The 18,257-nt window shown below is 39.9% G+C and overlaps 1 protein-coding gene and 1 long non-coding RNA gene across 8 annotated transcripts in view; both read right to left on the bottom strand.

Moving 5' to 3' along the window:
* The window catches only part of LOC110959563 (succinate--CoA ligase [ADP-forming] subunit beta, mitochondrial), a 333,454-nt gene that overhangs the window by 101,011 nt on the left and 214,186 nt on the right, over positions 1 to 18,257 (bottom strand). The window lies entirely within an intron of this gene.
* LOC127537107 (uncharacterized) lies at positions 1,522 to 12,601 on the bottom strand. 7 transcript variants are annotated; one of them, XR_007946587.1, is made up of 7 exons: positions 11,517 to 12,549; positions 11,052 to 11,104; positions 10,380 to 10,419; positions 9,679 to 9,778; positions 9,485 to 9,514; positions 9,211 to 9,402; positions 1,522 to 2,238 (listed from the first exon to the last, which is right to left on the bottom strand). It is a non-coding gene; the product is annotated as an uncharacterized LOC127537107 (long non-coding RNA). The 7 variants fall into 7 exon arrangements; XR_007946589.1 differs by having other exon boundaries at positions 11,052 to 11,078; positions 11,517 to 12,548; XR_007946586.1 differs by having other exon boundaries at positions 10,380 to 11,078; positions 11,517 to 12,601.

Below are 18,257 nucleotides of genomic sequence, written 5' to 3'. Positions count from 1 at the left end.
TAGATTTTGGAACTGGATTTGTTGTTTGATTTGGTTTTGTTCAATTAAAAAAAGGAATAGCATTAAATGAAATGATTAAGACATGCTTTGCATAATCCCAAATATTGAAATGAAAACAAATGTGATACTGTGATGGCTTCTAATGCATTGGAATTAGAAAGGAGTAGAGTGGTAGCACACTGAGTTAAAGACCTCCTTTAATAAAAATCAAGTATTTTTGCCTTCTTAACATGCTCATACTGCATTTTTTTTTTACATCCTAGAGAATGTATCATGACTGAAAGAAGCAGTCAAAGCCAAAACACTCAAAACTTGGCTCAGATTTTTGTGGTTTCATATGTAAGAAATCAATGGATGGAGCTTTAGATATCATTATTTTTTACGCTTTAAACACGTATTTCTGAATTGCTCCAATATTCAGCTTACCATTGTGTGGTTCAGATTAGTTTTACAGTGAATGGAGGATGTAGAATTATAGCTGTGCCATTGTTAAGTTAGGAAGATGTTATTTGTCTCCTTGATACACAAATATTCGTTTTTAGTTATTTACGCCCCCTGTCAAAAGTTTTAGGACACTTTCTCATTCAAATAAAGTAGAACCTGTCCTGGGGCTTTTGACAGGGGGTGTATCTACCATATTTGGTACACATATGCAGCACATCAGGCTGAACAAAAAAAGTCAGTGACAGCCACATTCCAAACCCAACATGAAGTGAGCTATTTTGCGTTGAATGTCAGATTTTGCCCATTTTTCATTTTTTTCTAGAGCGAACTCCTCCTAGGGGGAAACTCCAGTTCACTTCAAATTGGGCCAGTACATACAGGAGGCCTTAATGATCCAAAGTTATTAAAATATTTTTCCAAAGTCAAAGGGCGTGTCCGTGGCAGCCTCTGGAATTTTGATCCTTCGCCATGAAATTTCAAATGCTGTGTAAATGCCCTGAACATGCTCCAATCTGCCTGAAACTTTACATGTATGATCAGAGTCCTGCCCTGATCACATCCATATGACGAAATACACCCCCTGTCAAAAGTTGTAGGACAGGTTCTACTTTATTTGAATGAGACAGTGTCCTAAAACTTTTGACAGGGGGTGTAAGTGATGATTTCAGAGGGAGTTTTGGTCACAAATGCACCAATGTGCTCGAATAAATAACTTCTGTAATCACAGCTGTCAATGAAAAGACTATATTTATCATGTTTGGTGAAAATGCAACAATAATTGAAGATTCAAGACATTTGGTTGGTTATTGGGTCAAATCAAAGAGAGTTTAAATTTAAATCACCTAACTGAATCAGAAATATTTTTTAGAATGAGAGAAAGTCACTATTACTGAAGAGGAATTGGAAGAACAATGCACAAAACTGATTGTATTTCAGGTAAAGGAGTGAATTTATGGAAAACTTGTAGTGTTGGATTAAAAACGTAGCTCACTTAATAAAGTAATTAATAGAACAGATACTAACAGTTGTGCTAAAAAATGAACAGATGTTTCTGGAATAGAAACAAAATGAACCATCTCAGGTGACACAATTTCAGGCTTTTTTATGCTGATATTGTTCTGCAATGGTATATTTCTTCCTGCTTACAAATATTGATAAATGCAATTCATTATTTTCAGAGACATTCTCACCTTTGCAGTACAGTACATATACCACTCCATCTATCAGTCCTTCCACAGCTTCACATACAGCAGTTATACAGTGATATCAAGCAGCAGGAGTTTCAACAAGAACTGTTGTACAGTTATAAGATTTATTTTTTATTTCATAATTACATTCTCACCAATAAGACTTGGATTTCATGTCAGGTTTGATTTCATGTAGACACAGTTTAATTTAGGTATCTGTGACTCTAAACTACACGTTATATACATGAAAAATTATACTAATGAGGACAGTCATCATTTAGACTGTGTGTATGCTTTTTATTGTTGTTGTTGCTTTTGTTTTTCTAGGTTGTTTATCACTGCAGAAGACACGACATGATACTATTGCCTGATTTATGAGAAACACAGCTTTGGTTTGTACTGCTACTGTACTTCACTAACTCTTTACGTATGTCACTGATTGCCTCCATGTTTTTTGAACACTTCAGTAATCCTGGCACAGTCTCATGGTAGAGAACACTGACATCGAAGACGATGTAGTCAGAGGTTTCCGACCACCTTTTTGCAGCAGTTGAATAGTCCACGTCTCTGGTGTGGTGCATCAGGATCAGAATCACTCGTTTTTCACCTGCAGAATAAAGCAGAAGAATGAGCAGGAACTTGTTAACAGGATGAATTCACAGACAAAGGTGCTATCCTCCTTGAACTAGCCCTTTCTGAAAGATTGTATTCTGTTGGAGAACAGTCCAAAGCTTGTGTCTACATTAAGTCGTCTAAGTTTGAAAATGTTGCTTTGATACGAAACATTCAATCTACAACAGAAATGAAGCACAACAATGTATGTGTCTTAGCCAAAGTAGTACCAGGCAGCCTCTTCAGTGGATGTGTCATGCCATTCTACAAGTGGTTTTATTGTGTTGCAATTTAACGACAGATACAGCCTGGCCTCCAGTGTGATAAAATCAGTATTTCAGTCAAAATCAATTAAAACCACATGAATGATGGGGGGGGCGCTATGGTGCGTGGTGGAGAGTAGTGCCTCCGACTGTTCCGAGAAAACCTGACATTTTCAAATTTTTTCATAATGTACTTTGCAAAATAATTCTTCGTGGTAACGTCTGAAGTCTTCGGGAACCTCTCTGTGCCTTTTTTTTAAAGCTTTACACACGATTCTGCAACACACGGGTGAGGCATCCCCACTTCTTTACAACGGCAAGAGGATTTCCATATTCCCGTTGTGAAGAAACGGGCCGCATTGGGGCCCGTGAAGTGCTCATTACGCTCCATTCAGTGGGTGAAGTACAGGCCGTTCTAACCAGCGACATTGAATATAACATCGTGGGACGGAACATCACGACAGTTTGACGATCCTTCGCTGGCCACTGACTATATTCAACAGAACTTAAAGAAAGGTTGACTTTGCCTTTGTGGACCAGCAGTAATATGGATCCATGGTGATGACCCTATTACAGTAGGTGGTTGTCTCCTTGTGTTAATGCAATATATATTGTTTACTTTTACACGATCATACAAGATGTTCTCTTTAGCATTGTAATGCTTGTTACTGTTAGAAAATATACAGTTAAATACCCAAAATGTTGATTGACAAGTTTATTTTGTTATGTCAATATTTCTCAGCTATGAATATACTCCTTTCTCACATTACATTATTGATACTATTTTTATTACATTAAATGCTGTTCATTTTGTATTTCTAGAGCTATAGTTTTGTTTTGTTTTATTTTTACAAAACAAGGTACCAAAGATAGATGAAGATTTTTGTTGCTGTTTTATTTTTCAATTTTTACTTTTGCTTTTCATTTATAAGCTACTGATTTTTACCCTTTGAATTAGTATAGGTACATGTACCCAAATTGGTCAGGTTTCTCTCAGGTAGCCCTTCACAGTTTTGGTTGGAGCTGCTAAGGAACATAGTGGGTTTTTTTTTACTTCAGGGTTTGTGTTTATCCTCATTGAGTGGATACTTGCACAGGGGTGGGAGGGGTTTGTTTGTTACATGTTATATTTGTATTGTTGCTGTTTTTTCTGTTTTATTTTTGCGGTTTGTTTTTCAGCTGTATGTCTATTTACTGCTGCAATGAAAATGGTTCACTTTCTATTGGCTAAAATAACTTATTGTATAGTTGGCAACGGCTCATCCTAAGACAGACTCTGGTCCCAGTGGTGGTGAGCTGAAGTTTGTTTCATGGAACTGTAAAGGCCTTAATTCTCCACCAAAGTGTTGAATCATCTTCGTCATTTAGAGGCTCAGGTAATTTTTTTGCAGGAAACTCACTTCAAGCTCACAACTCATTCACAAATTAAAAGTAAATTGGCCAAACCTTTTACTCTTCATTTCACAAAAAATCTAGAGAGGTTGCTATCCTAATTAATAAAACTATCCTTTCATTTGCTCTTCATTAGTGTCCAATCCTAATGGTAGATATTTAATTGTATCTGGGACTCTATATGGTACTTCACTACTTTTAGTAAATGTATATGCCCCGAATTGGGATGACATAGGATTTTTCAGACAGCTTTTTTCCAATATCCCAGACATGTCATCTCATTTACTTGTCATGGGAGGCGATTACAATTGTTGGATGAGTCCACACTTAGACCGTTCCTCTACCAAAGCTGCAGCAATTTCAAAGTCAACGAAAATCATTAAGGCCTTTATGGATGATTTTTCAATATCAGATCCTTGGCGGTTTTTCAATCCTACTAGCAAAACCTACTTATTTTTCTCTCCCGTGCATCACACATTTACACGGATTGATTATTTCTTATTTAGATGATAGGTTTCTTCCAAATGTTATTCCTACTTCATGCGCATATGAACCTATCGTCATTTCTGACCATTCACCTGTTACAGTTAGTATTCGGTTTAGCGGCAATACTCAGTCACGTTCTCCTTGGTGTTTTAACACGTTTATTGTCAGATGACAATTTTAATAATATCATTTCAGAGCAAACTGATCTGTTTTTGAGTATTAATAAGACCCCTGAAATATCTGCATCTCTCTTATGGGAAACTTTAAAAGCGTATATCAGGGGACAGGTCATTTCTTATGTGAGTCATGAGAGGAAGAAAAAGAAAGAAAAGATTGCCACTCTTACAAAACGTATTGCCCAACTGGATGCTGCCTACGCAATCTCTCCAAGTTCTGATATATATAAAGAGCGCCTTATAATACAATCTGAATTAAACATCTTAACTGCAGACCATGTTGTTAAACTATTACAGAAGACAGGCAGTACATATTTTGAACAGGGTGACAAAGCAGGAAGGCTTTTGGCTCACCAGTTGCGTCAAACCATTTCTTCACATCAAATACCTAAACTTTGTACATCAACAGGCATTACAATAGACCCAGTAAAGATTAATAAGGAATTTAAAAATGACTATGAATCATTGTACTCATCAGATACCAATGCAGGTAGGACAGACTATGACCTTTTTCTTTTCTTCACTGGAAATTCCCCAGGTCACTTCAGACAAGTTAGAAGAGCTACAAAAACCAATAAGTACCACAGAATTGTCAGGAGCCATAAAGCAAATGCCTGCCGGTCAATGCCCAGGTCCAGATGGCTTTCCAGTCGAATTTTATAGACATTTTCAGAATAAATTATTCCCTGTTCTTATAGACATGTTCAATGAATCATTTGCCCTTTCTAAACTACCTCCTACACTTAATCAGGCGACGATTTCTCTAATTTTGAAGAAGGATAAAGATGCTCTTAACTGTTCTTCTTATAGGCCAATTAGTTTGTTAAACGTAGACTTTAAATTGTTATCAAAAATGCTTGCTGTCCGATTGGAAACTGTTTTGCCTTATATAATTTCTCCAGATTAAACAGGGTTTATTAAAAATAGACATTCATTCTTTAACTTGAGACGCCTGTTCAACACTATTTACAATCTCCCATCATCAACTTTACCACAAGCAGTCATATCTATGGACGCAGAAAAGGCCTTTGATCGGGTAGAGTGGGGTTTTTTGTTTTACACATTACAACAATTTGGTTTTGGGACAAATTTTATTTCCGGGGTCAAACTCTTATATTCCTCCCCTTTGGCTTCGGTTAGAACAAATAAGAATCAGTCAGCATACTTTCCCCTACATCGCTCAACACAACAAGGTTGCCCACTTAGCCCTTTGTTATTCGCTTTAGCCATTGAAGCTCTTTCGATCGCTCTCCGTAGAGATCCTCGTATCAAAGGGATTATTAGCTGTGGTCAAGAACAAAAAGTATCGCTGTATGCTGATGACCTTCTTCTGTACATTTCAGATTTTTCAACATCAATTCCCGCTGCTCTTTCTATTCTTAATTCTTTTTGTTACGGAATGGGGTTTTGGGACCCAAAGCAGGCACTCAGAGGCAGGCAGATACTTAAACACAAGTTTTAATAATCAAACTAAGGCAAATCAACTCCATACAGGAGGCACAGAAATAAACAGAACAGGGCCAAAACTTAACCTAGAGCAATAAACCAAAACTGGCCTGGAACTAAACAATGAAAATGGGTGACTCACTACTTAAGTCCAGGGGTCGGGAGCGGAGGCGGTTACAGAGTTCCGGAGCTAGGCCGGGCAGGACAGAGCGGGGAACCGGGCAGGTGGCTGCTAGGACGCAGCGGGGATCGAGGGCTGTAATGCTGAGGCAGGGGCAGAGCTGACGGGGATCGGTGGCGGGGTCGTGGCAGGGAAGAAACTGAACAGAGCAAACCAGACAGTATATCTCAAGCAATGTCCCAGCGCCGAATGGTTGGGAGAGCCAGGCTTTATGTGCTGCTGATTGCCGATTAGGAGCGGTTGTGCTCCTCCGCAACCGCTCCTAATCAGCCGGAGCCGACAGCCGCCCAGGAGCGCAGCACAGAGGAGGGAGGGGCCATGACACTTTTGGGTTTATATCAGGTTATAAACTTAATTTTAGTAAAAGTGAATTACTTCCTCTTAATATGGCCACTTGTGATTATCCGCTACACACATTGTCATTTAAAATAACTAGTCATCACTTTAAATATCTTGGGGTGCAGGTAACTAAGAAACATAAGGATCTTGTTAGTGCAAATTTTATTCCTCTCATGACTCAAATTCAAAAGGATCTTGACCGTTGGTCCATACTGACATTGTCACTGGCTGCTCATGTAAATAGTATTAAAATGAACATTCTCCCTAGATTTTTATATTTTTTTCATTGCCTTCCAGTTTCTCACACAATCATTCTTTCAAAAACTAGACTCCATTATTTTAGATTTTATTTGGAACAAGAAAACACCTAGATTGCGAAAACAGTTTTTGCAAAGACCAAAGAAATTAGGAGGGATGGCTTTACCCAATTTCCGTTTTTACTATTGGGATGCCTCATTTAATATAATACAATTTTGGTTAAATTCACAGTCACAATTATCCCCTGTGTGGTTGAAGATGGAAAGTGCTACTTGTGGAGCTGTATCTCTTACTGCCCTGATCCATTCACCCGCTAAACTTCCTGTCAAAGCTTATACTAAAAATGTGATGGTAAAAACATGTTTAAAATCCTGGAACCAATTTCAGCGCAGCTTTGGCCTACAGACATACTCAATACTGGCTACTATATCACCCAATCATGTATTTGCTCCTTCATTAATGGATCAGGCATTTAAGGTTTAGTCTACAAAAGGAATACAGACATTTAAAGATCTTTATATCAATAACACATTTGCATCTTTTCTACAGCTGTCTCAGAAGTTCTCCATCCCTAAATCACATTTCTTTAGATATTTGCAGATACGTAGTTTTGTAGCAGAAAAGTTTCCTTCATTTCCTGTTTTGCCCCTGACTCATCCTTAGATGCATTTATTTAACCAGTCCCCATGTTAAAAGGCATGATCTCACATATATATTGTCAGATCCATTCTCTCCGAATGGCCTCCTTGACTTCTATTAAGTCACTTTGGGAAGACAATTTGGGAATGGTGTTCAGTGATGATTTGTGGAAAGACATTTTGGATAAAGTGCACAGTTCCTCAGTATGCACCAAACGTGGCCTGATACAGTGCAAAATTTTGCATCGTACACACTTAACAAAGGTTAGGCTTTCAAGGATGTATCAAAATGTAGATTTAATCTTTGACTGGTATCGCCAAGCTGATGCATCTTACATTCATATGTTCTGGACATGTCTGGCCTTGTTGTCATACTGGTCAAAAAATTTTGACACTTTCTCTCAGGTCACAGGCAAAAACATTACCTCAAATTCTCTTGTGGCACTTTTTGGCGCAACTTCTAATATCACATTATTGTCCTCTACAGAGAGGTCCTTTATAGCTTTTGGTAGCTTATTAGCTAGACGCTTAAAGGCATTAGAGGAGATTTAATTTCCTACGACTTTGAACGTAGCAAGCACACATACAACCTCTCCCTCACCCCCCTCTAACCCCCCCCCCCCCCCTTAACATTTACGAAGAATCGCCCCCCTCCATAAACTTGCGTAGCACTCGTGAAGCTTTCTTTTACAGCTGGGTCCCCCTGGATCTTTATCTGCCATTATGTCAAAAAGATGAGCAAAACAAGTCGCCAGCTAACTACGAAGCTATACCAAAGCAACACATACAGAAAACATGTAAGTCCAAGGCGTACGTAATCTACGTAACTAGGCCTGAGCAGAAAGATTTTTGATTGACAGGAAAGGGAGCAAACCAAACGCCTCGGTCCGAGCGCATTGATTGGCTGATGTTTTTCAGGTCCTGCCATGTCCACAGTTAATTTTTTTTATCCTTTAGAGACCATACATACAAGTCCACTAAAGGTCAGTATATTCATTTTATGTGAATCAGACAAATTAAACAAAAAAAAAACATCCTCCGTAATGCCTTTAATCCTCCTAAAATGGAAATCTATAACACCACCAGACCACTGGTAGTCAGAGATGTCTTTTACTTTGCCAGATTGGAGAAAATTAGACACTTGTCAAAGGGCTCAAAAGAAAAGTTTTCCAGGATTTGGAACCCCTTTTTTTGAATATGTTGGGAAGCTGGCCATCCCAGACAATCTTGAATAAGTACTTAATTTTTCTTCCAGTGGACCTAGCATAATCTCCTTTACAGGTTGTTGCACTTGAATTAATATGTTTGCTGTATTTTGTTGTTGTTTACTTTATTTTTATTTACTATTATTTTTGTTCTGAATTTCTTCTCTTTTTTTTCTTCTTGTCTTGTAGAATGTTAATGTCCTTGTTTTATTTTTTATTTTTCTCTATGGGCTGTTAAACATGCTATTTACTAGTGAATATGCTTCGATTTCACTCTGAAGCTCATGTTTGTATTTTTTGCAAAAAGTTAAATAAATAAACTGATTGAAAAAAAACCCCACATGAATGACAAGTGACATGTTAAATACTGAGCTGCAGTTTTATATGAAACTCTTTGCAGCCTGGAGAGACCAACATAGAGGAAGAAGAAATTTACTAATTCATTTGACTCAATGAGGACATAATCAGTATGTTTATTCTTAGATATACAGTCAAATTTTAACCTAACTAACAAATGAAAGAGAAATGATAAGAAATGCTAACACAAGCATTATGAGACCAAGCTGGGTTTTCTGTGTTTTACCTGACACTTGTCTCATGGCCGACTCCACATCTGAGCCAACACGAGAGTTGATTGGACAGAAGAGAATGATGATGTCACATCCCTGCCGGTCTGTCATCTCCACCTGCAGCTCCTTACAGTTCAGTTGTTTCAGCAGAGCTTCATCGGCCCCAAACGTTTTTCCTGTCACTATTTTGTGGACATTAACTGTCCCTGCATCCATCAGAAAGTAAAGAAGATGAACAAACTGAACAGAGCACAAAGATGGAATCACTGCAAGCTGCATTTCACTCACCTGCATGACTGGTTGATGTCTTGCTGCTTTCTGCTGACAAACCAAAAGCAACAGAATGATTTAGTTTTAGTAGGTAGACACAATATTACACACTGATGGATGTACAGTACACACATGCAGAAGAATGTCGTACAGTACAGCTGGAACTGCCTGAACTAAAAGTCATGTGAGCATCTAGTCAGTGTTGAACACACCTGAGTCAGACTCTTTGAAGACTTTAACCAAAGTTTTGTAGAACGTCTTGATATTGGGAGTTATTTTGGGCAGGATAGTACTTCCACAAAATCTCAGCAACTACAAAAAAATAACATAATGGTGTGTTGTTCCAGCTTCACATAGTGTGGTTTTTGGCTGTCTGACATGAGAGTAGACAATCGTGAAATAAACGAGGTAAAATATTTGATGATCAGTGCAGAACAGATGTACTTGATTACACCAGTTTACTGATTTGGAGCTTTGGCAATCATAATTTAGACAGAGTCACTGATTTATGATCAAATTCTTTCCTCTGCTGCTTCATTCATAATCTCTAAACCACAAATCAGAACCTGACTTGAAATAACAGAATATACTGGTTGATGTAACTTGTTGAATGTACCATTTCTGAATGAATATTCATGGTAAAACAACAACATACAAACAGCTCAAACTGATGGATGTTAAAGCAAAAGAACTTTGTTTGACTTTGGCAATAACAGGAGGAATGAAATGAAGGAATAACCCAAACTTTATTAGACTCGTCTTGCACAGGACAGTTGGGGATTATTTCCCTCAGTCTAAAGGCAACTTATGACTCTTCAAGTTCTCAGATTTCCATTTCATTCCCATTCATTGTAAGATTTAAAAATTATGATCACGTTGAATGAGAAATAATTTGTTATAAGCTGGCACATACCTTCATTCATTTCAGATGGAACTTTCAGTGACATCAGCTTCTGAAAGGGAAAACACAGGCAACATGTTGAGCTTCTGTAGGCATTTTTGTTGTAATCATGAAATTCATCATGTTTGACTTGTTTTTGGCAGTGAGTTCATATATACTATTGTGAAAAAAGTTTCCATAAACATGTAACATGACTGTTTTCTTTTTCTGTGTCTGTGGTCAAAACCTTGAGGATGGAGGACATCAAAAGACTCAATAAACCTTTAGGTTCTTGAAGACGTTTCACCTCATCCAGGAGGCTTCTTCAGTTCTGAAGCCGTTAACAACTCATAGACAAAAGAAATGTAAGACTGTCTACACACTGTTATTTCAAAGAAGCCAAAATGGATGAAAATCACTGGTTAAATTTTCAACAAAGCTTTTCTATTATCCAATGTGAAAAATCCTCTTAATAATTAACTAAAGCTGTCGGATAAATGTAGTGGAGTAAAGGACAAAATTCCCCCTGAAATGTAGGAAATGAAGGATAAAGTAGCATAAATGTGTGTGCTTGTGGTATACTGTGTACTTTTTTGAAGTAGTGTTTGAGTAAATCTTATTTACTTCACTTCCACCACTTTTAACAGTGATTTTAAACTTTCCATACTACTGTAGTCTACAGTAGGGCTGCACAGTGTCACTTACCTTCATTTGGACTTTCCTTGGTGTGACCTGTGAACCAAGAAGGAAAAGGAAACCTAAGAAACAGCAAAGAAAGACTTAAAGATGTTGAATTATAAACTGAATGCTACTTTTGAACAAGTCAGCATTAGTATTTTTAGGGCAGCTGACTGACACAGAGGAAGCCAGTGTAGCTCTGAGAGAGAACTGAATCATCTGCAGCTGTCTGATCTGAGACCTGTAACGTCAACACTGCAGCATTCTAAACAAATGAGGTTCACAGAGGGACAAGAACAGCAGAGAAACAACAAAACTGTGTTCTGCTGTTTGTTAACTCATGTTCACGAGCAGCAGAACAGATTCAGTCAAAAACTGAAGAGGATCAAAGATTTATTTCCCTCACTGTATGTCTGTTGCTGCATGTGGTGTAGAGTTTAAAATGACTTCTGTTCATTAACCCTGGAACAACAGTTAACATGAGTTTCTTACCTTGAAGACATCCTTTAGTTCTTGTTAAATCCAAACTTTACTGTTTACTGTCTCCTTCTGTGCTGCCTGAGCTGTGAACTTAAAGAAGGTTTTGCTGCTTCTGTGAGAAATATTCTTGTAGCCACAACTTGAAGTTCCAGAATGATCTGTGAGACGATTGGAATGTTGATACAAAAAGCTGTTTACTTACATAACATGCTCTCCACCCATTTCTTGTAAAACACCTGACTTACCTGCGGCACAATTCTTGTAAGTCATGTGGTCTATTATAAAAAAAATAAAAAGAAAGGACCTGAAGTTGTCACAGTTCTGATGAGACAATGAGCAGCAACTGCTGCTCATCACTGATCCTCTACTGTAAAGTCCGGTGCGGCACTGCATGCAGCCCATGATCATTCTCCTCAGTTCAAGGATAGTTGTAAAGCTTTTTCAAAATCTTTTTCATACTTTGCAGTTTCTGTGGTGATCTTGTGACTTTTTATACAGCACCATCATCAAGTCAACATTTAAAGTTGTCCAGTGCTAATCAGCAAATTTAAATTGATTGAATGCTATAAATAAATTCGCATTCATCTAATACTAATTAGCGAATGGTAAAATGCTTAGAATATAGTAAGAATGATCATGCATCACACTGAGCATGTTAGCTGTTAGTCATGTTAAAACTGTTGTCCTAAACCTATTTCCTGCACATTTGAACAGAAACACTCGCATGATCTTCAGTATGTGAAGGATTTTGAACCTGAAGGAGATGTAGTGAAACAACTGGCCGATCGGTGCAGGAAAGTCCAGCTTCATCAATTCTGTCAGCACTGTCGTATGAGGGAGAATGGTCAATACAGCGATGGCCAGTGCAACAAACTACGAAGAAGGAAGTTTCACCAAAAAAGTATGTAAACTCTCTTCTGTTCACTTTGACTTGATGTGTTTGACTGACTGTCAAGTTTCATAGTACTAACATTCACATGCGATATGTATTGTGAAATGTCTGACCACTTTGCATTAATTCCTGCTGAGCTACAAGATACTGCATGAAAACGGTGACTAAAAAACATCAGTTTCAACATTATATGTAATTGTTTTTTTAATGATGATAGGATCATTGAAACGTGGCTTTTTCTAAAAACAACAACAACAAAACAATGCCTTTAGGTGCTCTCATAAATTAAATTTTTAAAGGTGTTCTGGAAATATGACAATCTGCTGGGCCACAAATATATGTACAGCAATGCCAATATTTAGCGAAACGTCCTTTGGTCATGTTTACTTCAGCTAGTCGCTTTTGGTAGCTGTTGACAAGTTGCTGGTTTATCTTTGATTCCTCTGGACAGAATTGGTTCAGTTCAACTCAATTTATTGTCTTTCTGACTCAGACTTGTTTATTCATCAGTCCACAGGTTCTTGATGGGTTTAAGTCAGGACTTTGGGGATGTCAGTGCTCCCTCCCCAATACCCCCTTTCCCATCTGGTTCCTCTCTTCCTCTCCCTCTCATGCTCCTCTCTCCCACTCCTGCTCCCCTCTCTCTCTCTGTCCCTCGGTTTCTCTGTCGGTTGTTGCTAGAGGTACGGACCCGTACCCGTAGCCTGAGGACTACGGATACGGCACTTTCCATTTGCCAATCAGATACGCGAGATCTGGTCACTTGACTCCCGGTAGACGCTAGCGGTACGGACCCGTAGCATCGGTACTACAGGTACGGACCCTAAACCTAACCCTAACACTAACCCTAACCTTAACCTTTGCTTACCTTTCGACAATTTGCAGTGGTTAGCAGCTTCTTGACTCGCGAGACTCGCGAGACTCGCGTACGGGTCCTTATCTGTCTGGCAAATGGAAAGTGCCGTATCCGTAGGCCACAGGCTGCGGGTACGTATCTGTAGACACTACCTTCTCTGTCTGTCTCTCCCTTCAGTCTCCCATCCGTTCCTCTGCCCCTGGCTCTCCCTCTGTCTTCTCCCGGTCTCCCATCCTCTCCACTGCCTCTGCTCCCTTCCCAGTGCGACACCTGAGTAGAGTGCAGGCGCACACCTGCCTCTACTCAGGTAATCTGCCTTCCCCGTGGGTCCCGGACAGCTGAAGGACATTCACCTGATTACTCCTCTGCAATAAGAACCGGCTCATCCTTCCACTCCCTGCCAGATTGTTGAACAAGACTGCACAGTTCAGTTCACTTTCTAGCCTCCAGTAAGTCTGTTGTATTTTTGACGTTTTCTCATTTTGTTTTTCTTCTGCCTTCGTCTAGATCCAGCTGTCCGGGATTCCCTTAGCTAGTGATGGCGAGATGAAGCTTCATGAAGCACTGAGGCTTTCCATCCAGTTGGTTCACTCATGGTTCGAAGCTTCATGGTGCTTCATTTGCTCTACTGTGCCATCAAGTGGACAAATAAAAGTAAAACAGGCAGAGTGCCTATAATGACACGCTGGCTTTGCTATGTGAAACTTTGAATTGTGTTTAAATGATAATGCCAATAAACATATAATATACTTAATATAGTGTCTGTTTTTCCTGACAGCAGAGATAGAGAGGAAAGTGGAAACAAATGGGGAGAGATTTGAGATCTGTAGTTTTACTGCTTGATTGAGGTCAGGTTCTGGATCTCTGTAAAGTGTTTAAATACTTTTAATTGTAATAAGGGCGACATAAATAAAATGTACTTGTGCTTCTTTTTGTTTTGTGACTGTGCTTGTGGTATCATTGCAAAACTAAAGTAGGGACAGCATTTTATTTGATATTATTCAAAAATATGAGAATTATTCCACAGAGCTGGGATTTAGGTGGTTTCTTTTTTTTGGACAATATTTCTCCAGCTCCTTGGAACACGTCACCTTTAATAAAATCATACATATTAGGACTGATAGTTCAATATATGGCAGGTATCCAATATATTATGAGTTTTCACACATACAAACCTTATTATGAGTCGTCAACTCAAAATACTCCCACACGGGTGAGGGCTTCCTCTTTCTTCCTTGCTCCATCTGTGAGAGAGTATTTGTGATACAACCAACAAACATGGAACTGGCAGGAATTTGAATGTTCTTACAGTGTTTTCTTGTAAAATCACTGTCACCACAATATAAATATAAATATATTTATATATGCACCATCACATGAATTAATCATTACCCAACATCAGTGTATAGTTTACAGCTCATTTTATTAATAATAAAACTTTTGTACATATTTCACTTACACATGTTGTCTTTCAGAATAGGTAACACAGAAACTAACACATGCTTTGCAGGCCCTGCTGTAGAACTGTGGCTCCCAGTGACTTCTTTACATACATGTCAAAGTAGTGTCTAGTTCCCATGTAACTGAAGAAGGTGACAGAAGGTGCAGACACCAAATACAGGAGTGACATTTACAAATGGTAAAACTGACACACACAAACACCCATAATTTTACACAACCCATAAACCAATGTAAAAGAAAAAAATATATAATGCCTCACATCAAAGCACTGCAGTTGGGAAATAATCTAAACTGCTGCTCTTCCTACACTTCTCCTACTCCTCCAGCTACTGCTATTTCACACCGAATAATACTAACTAATAACACTTACTGAATAATACTAACTACAACTCGCTCTCACTCCTCTCTCCACAAACGCCAACAACACCCACAGTGGGGCTCGAGATCTGAAACGTTTTTATGGGACAGCAATATGTTGAACGAACCAATCACGTGATCTGCACAAACCGAGGCCTTGTTTGTCATCGGTCACGTGACTTTTTCAGAAGCGACCCAAGCCTCGAAGCGAAGCTTCATCTGACACGCCCACTTTTACTCGAGACACGCCTCGATGCCTCGGTTCATTTGTCCCATCACTACCCTGAGCCCTGGTCCCTTGCCTGCCCTTCCAAACCATTTGGCACCGGTATTTCCCCTCTTGGACTCCCCATTCTGCCCTGACCAGCTCCCCTCAACACAACCCGGAACCCGCAGCAGCCAGCCGGCTGCCCTTCACCTCTCGGCACCCTCTCAGAACCCCCCGCCTGGACGTCAGTCGCCGCCTGGCCCACAGAACACCTCGGCCCCCTGGTTCAGCAGTGTCTGACGTCCTTCCTTCCCCCCGGCTCCAGAACCTCCTGGTCCAAACCCCACTCCACCAGCCGCTTCCCCTGCAACCCGGCTCCTCTCACCCTCCGCCATAATCCACATTCCCCAACAATAAAAACACATTCTCTTTCCACCCAGCCTTGGTAGTGTGGCTCTCTGCTCGGGTCCAACCCGTTAAGTTCGTGACAGGGGAGACCAGTCTAGAACTGTTATTCTTGTCTGCTCAAACCATTTCTTTACAAAGAAAAAGCTTTTTCCATGTGATCAGCAGCAAAATTCAGTGGAGTTTTAAGGTTTTTACTGCTGTGTTTACAAATGTTTCCGGGTTGGTTCAAGTGGGCTGGTTGAAAGGAGAGAGGACAAGCTTTACTTTACTGTTATGGACTAAAGTAAAGATAATTAGATAGTTTTAGGTGTTATTTACCTGCAATAGACACATTTTATTCTGTAAATATCTGCCACATTTTATTTTTCAAGCTGCCAACAGCTAAAGCAAGCTTAGCTTCTATGCCTAGCTAAAAATAGCTCATTCTATGATAGCATCGCTAGCAATATGGGCCCAAAGTAAATGCTCACAGCAGAGGACGGTGATGAGGAAATTCGAATTTCTGCTGTCAAACTGCAGCAGAGAGAAATCCTGTACTTGATGGGGAAGGTTAAGGCTCTACAGATCCAGAATGCCGAGAAGGAGCGGCGTCTGGCATATCTGGAGAGCAGAGTTGCTGACTTGGAGCAGTACTCCAGGATGAACAATGTGATTGTGACAGGGCTCCACATCAAACTCTGGTCATAAGCTCGGGCTGTGACTGCTGACAACGGGGGAAGCCCAGTGAGCAGGATGTATCTTCCATGGAGCAACAAGGGCCTGCCTTCCTTCAATCGAAAGGGACTGAGGTTGACTGTAACAACACTGAGGCATATCACACCCTGCTGTGGAGAAAAAAGACACACTAGCCATTAGGCTTGTCAAAAATATCGATACTTCGGTACTTACTCGATCCTAAACATTGTAAACGGATACGATACTAGCTTGCCGTAGTATCGATACTATCGATACTCTGCTCCTATGGTCTGCTGCTCCCGCTACAGTCCACGCGCCCCCCCCTCCGAACTCACCGCATGTCCAGGCTTGTTCATGTCTCGCTACTACACAAAACACAATGGAATGAAGAAATATAACCATGGCAAGTGTCGTAGCAGAGCCTCCGCGGCCAGTCCTGGTCGACAGGGAAAAGAGTAGAAGTGCTTAAAGACCGACATCCCAGTCTGTTTAAGGAATTTCGTGAGGTAAGCTCCTGTTTGATCATGATTGAACTGAGTTGTATTTACATCCTAAACGGCAATGTAACGTTGCCAGGGCATTAGCCGACTAAGCTAGCTAGCTAGTGCTAGTCCAAAACATAACGTTCCATGGGGCTTTTTGCCAACGTTAGCAGGCATGCCCACAGCCCGAGTAATCCTAATTGACTGCTTTAATTTAAAGAGATACAAACGTATTTGCGTCTGCTAAGTGGGATGTTTCTCTTATAGCTCCAGAGTGACGCTGAGAGTGCAGGCAGTCGACCGGCTGCAGCGACACCAAAACACAAACAGCCTTCGCTAACAGCAGTGTTTGACCAGCAAAGACATTATGATCCAAAGTCACGAGAAGCAAAGAAAATAAACAGGCTGTGACAGAGTATTTGTGCATGGATATGGTCCCCATTTACACAGTAGAGAAAACTGGGTTCAAACAACTTCTTAAACAGCTAAATCCTAGGTATGACCTTCCCTCACATAATCATTTCATGAGCACTGAAATGCCTGCATTATACCATGCAACAAAACAACTGACATACTGTTTTGTTTTGCACTACCTCATACATCTTTTAAAAAATATTATATTAATGATACAGAAGTTTTTCCCAATAAAAAAATGGTTTTACAGCAAAGTACAAAAGCCTATGCTTTAATTTGTTCCTTGTGGTATCGAAATGGTTTCGAGTATCGATACTGAACTGGGTATCGGTATTAGGGTTGCCAACTGTCCCGTATTAGCCGGGACGTCCCGTAAATTGGGCTAAATTGATTTGTCTCATACGGGACCTCAACTGTCCCGTATTTGTGGGCTCCGTCATTACTGTGGTGTAACAGCGCGTCTACTCCTAAATGCTGCCTGCTGAGACAGCGGCAGATATGCTTGTAATCAAAACGTTACAGAACCACAAGAGTACCATCAAATATATAGGTCTAGAGCTCACGCTACACTCTGGCAGCTGAGCACACTCCAGAATTCAGTCAATAACAACTACCGGGCATAATCAACGGCAACAAAACAGAAACACGAACACTGATCCAGCATCATGTCTCACAAAAACAAGGCTGGAGCCACATATTTTAGTTTACCAGAGTTTAAGACGATAACAAACCAAACCTCAGCCTGAGCTGACCGTCCTGTTTCTACAGCCAGTCTGTGAACACAGATCACACACAAACACAACTCCAAAATGACTGGAAAAGTCATAATTCCATCTATTTGCTTGCAAGTTGATAGAATAGATCATTCAGCATGACAATCTGCTTCATATCTGTCTTTGGTTTCATTTCACACATTAAGTCACCAGTAGCCAGAGTAAACTCCCAGTTAGCCCATAGCATTTAAACTCTGATTAGCAGCTCACAGCCACATATCCTCCAA

This window comes from Acanthochromis polyacanthus, chromosome 14 (assembly GCF_021347895.1).
Source record: "Acanthochromis polyacanthus isolate Apoly-LR-REF ecotype Palm Island chromosome 14, KAUST_Apoly_ChrSc, whole genome shotgun sequence".
NCBI lineage: Eukaryota > Metazoa > Chordata > Actinopteri > Pomacentridae > Acanthochromis > Acanthochromis polyacanthus.
The sequence above is the reverse complement of the archived record's forward strand: the minus strand, read 5'-3'. Positions and strand labels throughout refer to the sequence as shown.